We start from the raw sequence: 5765 nt of genomic DNA on the forward strand, positions 1-5765 counted from the left end.
TACAGAAATGTATGTAACATAAAACCGGTAAAATAAACATATCTAACATAAAGATTTCTATTTTGCAGATAACATAAATGTTTTACATGTAGAAATCGGTAATATCTTCAACAACCTAAACATAATACTATCAAATTTTATATTACAAGCTTTTTATCCGGGTTTTACGCATTAAAACGATATTGCTTACAGAAAAGTAATGTAGTTATTATCAGCACAAGGTTTAGAAGGTTTTAAACAAGTTATGAGTTTATATTCTTCAAAATTCTAGAAAGATCCATTAAGTATACTGGGAAAAATAGACTTGCTTTTTTGAGGCGATGAATACTTATGAAAAATCATCGACATTTTCCTTAAAAATATTCTTTATGAATTGAAATCAGGTATTTTTTTAGAGAAAATGTTTCTGAATAGCAACAAGACACAACTGAATCTAACAAGCTAAAGTTCATCAAATGACAAAGAATATATGCGAATCTAACAATCTTATTAATATCATAAAACCAAATATGTTGCACAAATTCTTCAAATCATCAAAAGTAATAAAAGAAGAAGCCATCCGTAGGTAACTTATTACTCCCGGCATAAACACTTATAGGCGGAATCCGGTAACACCTCTTGAATAGCATGTGGAAGACAGAGTAGAGTGGCTAGGCTCAGAAGCATGTTCTCCACTTCAACTGACTAATGATATGTTAAGACAACACAAACCACATACATCCATTGTGAGGATGGAATCAGGGATGAAACATCTATAACTAGAAAGGTTAAAGATACAAAGATGATGAAATACCTTTACCCGGGATCAGTAGCACCTGTGGTAATGGACACACCTTTGTAATGCTTGATCACTTACAACTGATCAACTTTAATACGAAAGTCTTAGGTATTGTCCCTCAGGAAACATTTTTATAAATATTTATAAAACACATATATATGTTAGATATACACTATCTCTAGAATATATCTTTACCTGGGACGTGTAACACTTGTGTGGATAGACACAACTTTGTAATGCATGATCCATTACACGAAATGAACTTCACTAACGAAGAGTTATACAACGCGTCGTTGGAGAACATTAATCAAATACCTATACTGAATTTTTATGTTAGATAAAAGACACTTCTTGATAGTAAACATAAGAAATGATGACGTAAGATAAGAGACGTAGAGATAAATGTTTTGTTAAAAGATCAAATACTCCTGCCTTAAACTAGCTCCTTGTATTGCATTTTCTTTTAGATATCCCAAGGAAAATATATTCTGTGGTTTGTTTATATATATATGTTTATGTTTTTCACAACTTTTTTATTCTTTAATCTTTTAGGATTCAGGTTTAAGGATCTTGGTTCTGAACAACCATTATAATGCAACACAATACATATTTATCATAAATAAATCATTTATCACAATAACCATTATGTTTGTACCAGATTCTTTAAGTCCTCAATTATGTTTGCTCATAAATAAGAAATTTTTCCGCCACTGACAAGTGGCTCCGTGGTGTAGTGGTTAGCACATCTGTCTAGTAAACAGCTAATCCGGGTTCGATTCCCGGCGGAGCCTTTGTTTTCAGTATTCAGGATCGGAACACATATGACTGTGGTAAACCATCATCCGACACCACTGACCTTCATCATCCAGGCCAACAATCATCCAGCAGTGACACATCCACTCCTGCTAGTGGCTGACCTTCATCATCCAGGCCAACAATCATCCAGCAGTGACACATCCACTCCTGCTCGTGGCTGACCATCATCATCCAGGCCGACAATCATCCAGCAGTGACACATCCACTCCTGCTCGTGGCTGACCATCATCATCCAGGCCAACAATCATCCAGCAGTGACACATCCACTCCTGCTGGTGGCTGACCATCATCATCCAGGCCAACAATCATCCAGAAGTGACACATCCACTCCTGCTAGTGGCTGACCATCATCATCCAGGCCAACAATCATCCAGCAGTGACACATCCACTCCTGCTCGTGGCTGACCTCCATCATCCAGGCCAACAATCATCCAGCAGTGACACGTCCACTCCTGCTCGTGGCTGACCATCATCATCCAGGCCAACAATCATCCAGCAGTGACACGTCCACTCCTGCTCGTGGCTGACCTTCATCATCCAGGCCAACAATCATCCAGCAGTGACACATCCACTCCTGCTCGTGGCTGACCTCCATCATCCAGGACAACAATCATCCAGCAGTGACACGTCCACTCCTGCTCGTGGCTGACCATCATCATCCAGGCCAACAATCATCCAGCAGTGACACGTCCACTCCTGCTCGTGGCTGACCATCATCATCCAGGCCAACAATCATCCAGCAGTGACACATCCACTCCTGCTCGTGGCTGACCATCATCATCCAGGCCAACAATCATCCAGCAGTGACACGTCCACTCCTGCTCGTGGCTGACCATCATCATCCAGCCCAACAATCATCCAGCAGTGACACGTCCACTCCTGCTCGTGGCTGACCATCATCATCCAGGCCAACAATCATCCAGTAGTGACACGTCCACTCCTGCTCGTGGCTGACCTCCATCATCCAGGCCAACAATCATCCAGCAGTGACACGTCCACTCCTGCTCGTGGCTGACCTTCATCATCCAGGCCAACAATCATCCAGCAGTGACACATCCACTCCTGCTCGTGGCTGACCTCCATCATCCAGGCCAACAATCATCCAGCAGTGACACGGCCACTCCTGCTCGTGGCTGACCATCATCATCCAGGCCAACAATCATCCAGCAGTGACACATCCACTCCTGCTCGTGGCTGACCTTCATCATCCAGGCCAACAATCATCCAGCAGTGACACGTCCAATCCTGCTCGTGGCTGACCATCATCATCCAGGCCAACAATCATCCAGCAGTGACACGTCCACTCCTGCTCGTGGCTGACCTTCATCATCCAGGCCAACAAGATGCTTGGTTTTTCGTTCATGGATTGAACAGAAGCAACCAACGATGGTTGCTACTGCCCAATCCATGAAGTCCCCCCCACCACGGAAAGGTAACCAAGCTTCGGGGGGGATGGGTGTTTACCCTGACGCCAACGGAGAAACTCAATATTAGTGCAGAGATCTTTTCCTCGGTAAAGAAAGTGTAGCCGGACTCCGCCCTCATGAGGTTACTGCACGACAGCAAAGATCACCCTTTGGTAGGCTGTGCTATAGGCAGCACAGCTCCGTCAAAGATCTCACTCCATAAGTGAACTTATATAGATTCCTTTTTGAACATTTTGTCTTGTCTATAAGGAACTCATCAGTTCTTCTCCAGTGAAAGCAAAAAATCATCGAGAAATTCATTTGCTTCCTCAATATCAGGATCTTGTGGCTCTGTGTGGGGGACGGGGCTGGTGGGCTGTGTGTCTGGCTGTGTCTGGAGAGCGGGGCTGGTGGTCTCTGTGACTGGCTGTGTCTGTGGAGCTGGGCTGGTGGTCTCTGTGACTGACTGTGTCTGGGAAGCGGGGCTGGTGGTCTCTGTGACTTGCTGTGTCTGGGGAGCGGGGATAGTGGTTTCTGTGACTTGCTGTGTCTGGGAAGCGGGGCTGGTGGTCTCTGTGACTGGCTGTGTCTGGAGATCAGGGGAAGTCTTGGGTATAAATTTCAATATACTGTGAGCGATATCGTCTCTCAACCGATTCCTCTCGATCTTCTCTTGCACGGCCTTCATGATACGTTTGGGCGGCTTTCTCCATTTTCTTTGCATTTCAGTTGGTGATCCTGCGCCATCGAGCCACATGATACCAGAATAGTATCGTTCCTGTTTGCCAACGGGTCCAATCTTGGTGTCACACATGATGCCGAGTGAACCCAAATGGCGGCCGATGTTTACGTTGGAAGCCACGGGCTCGTTATGTATCTTGCAGTAACTTTCATACCGTTGCTGCAGCTCTTTCCTGCTGATAAGGTACCGCTTCATAGTAATAGTCTTTCCCTTCATTTGAACGAAGGTATTCATGAAACTAACAAAGGAAGCCTTTCCTTTGTAATCCCGTTTGTAGTAACAGAAGGCCATTGAAGACGTGCACTGGGTCAGGTGAAGTAACACAGACTAACAAGATAGTCCTCTAATCAGTGGTCCTGTATCAGCACTGAACTCGAAATACGTCAGAACGACAATTTCAACCCAGGGCTGGAGGCCCAATTGATGATATTCTCACGTCTTGCTCAACCAAGTAACCTCGGTTAGACCTTGTTTATATTCAAATATAGTAAAGTTAATATAGTGAAGCTTGATGATTCTATTCATATGTAAGTTGCATTGTAGTTTGTGAATATATATATATATATATATATATATATATATATATATATATATATATATATATATATATATATATATATATATATATATATATATATAAATATATATATATACTTATATTCAATAATGGATGGAACTTGGCTCCTAAGGTGATTTTGTTGTTGGAGTGGGACCTCCAGCCATTCTGTCCACCTTTTCCCTTTCTAGACATGTGGTGGTGCATTGGGTAGTGTGGCAACCTTCGTCTTCATCTTTTTGGGTGCAGGCTTGGAAACCTCGTGGAGTAGTTGTGGGGTTTGCTTCTTTGCTGCACCTGATATAGGCATCTGGGCGTAGCTATCTACCCGGGCTGGTGGGTCAGCCACCATAGCTACACGCTCACTCGGTACCTGGGCTGGTGGACGAGCAGCCTTCCTTTCTTCCATGGCTACAGTTTGCCTAACGACCTGGGGTTGTGGAGCAGCCATCCTTACTACCACCCAGGTTGGTTGGGCAGCCTTCTTTCGTTTCTTTGCTACACCCTTCTGGTTGGGCTGGTTGGGCAACTTTCTTTTTCCTCTTCTTCGATACAACCTGCCAACCGAATTCGTTTGCTGGTGGGTCCGTTTCTTTCATGGATACAACCTCTGTAGCCACTTGGGCTGGCCGGTCAACCTTCGGTTGTAGGTAAAAGTATATATATAGAATAATGTGGTTATCATCAGCAGCCAGAGGCCATTCCTCCCTCCTTGCCTGCAGAGTTCTTGATTTTCTGGAAAGTTCTACGAGATTCTGGTAAGATAAATACCATTGAGAGGACGTTGTTAGGGGACAGTCAGGTTCAGTTTAGAGTTGGTTGTGGGATGGTCCTTTTACTGTGTCGTATCAGCCAGATGGGTATTTCTTTTCACAGTTTTCGTTAAAGTTTGTTTTCTAGAGGCATGATCTAGAACACTATTTTCCATATGTTTATCATTTTTCTTGTTATAGTTTCATTATCATCATTAGTTTTGTTATTGTTGACTTTCAGATATTTGATGTTATGTTCGTGATTGCCGTGGAAGTGTCTGACATCTTGCTAGAAGACTTTCTGGTCACAATATTTCTGCACTGGGGAGTTGATCGTATTCTTTTATTGCAGGTTTTGTTATTATCTTGCTTTACATTAAGGTCTACTGGAGGTTTTCCCAATGCTGGTTGAACATATGTCCAGCAACAGGAGATGGCGTAAGATACAGTATTGATGAAACTTATCTATCTATATACCTATCTAAATATCGCTCTATCAGTCTATCAATCTAACTATCTATCTATCTATATATCTATCTTTATCTGAAAGTCAACAATAATAAAATCATTGATATATGAAGTATAACAACGTCCTCTCAATGGCAATTATCTCATCAGAATCTTCTAGAACCTTCCAGAAAACTATGAACTCTGCAGGCAAGGAGGGAGGAATGGTCTCCGGCTATTGATAAAACCATATTATTCCATATATATG

At 42.7% G+C, this 5765-nt stretch overlaps 1 non-coding gene across 1 annotated transcript; it reads left to right on the plus strand.

The window, feature by feature from the left end:
* The first annotated feature begins 1497 nt into the window (after nucleotides 1–1497).
* On the plus strand, nucleotides 1498–1569 carry TRNAT-AGU (transfer RNA threonine (anticodon AGU)). The gene has a single exon. It is a non-coding gene; the product is annotated as a tRNA-Thr (tRNA).
* Nucleotides 1570–5765: the final 4196 nt, after the last annotated feature.

The sequence above is a fragment of the Panulirus ornatus genome, chromosome 70 (genome assembly GCF_036320965.1).
Source record: "Panulirus ornatus isolate Po-2019 chromosome 70, ASM3632096v1, whole genome shotgun sequence".
Taxonomy (NCBI): domain Eukaryota; kingdom Metazoa; phylum Arthropoda; class Malacostraca; order Decapoda; family Palinuridae; genus Panulirus; species Panulirus ornatus.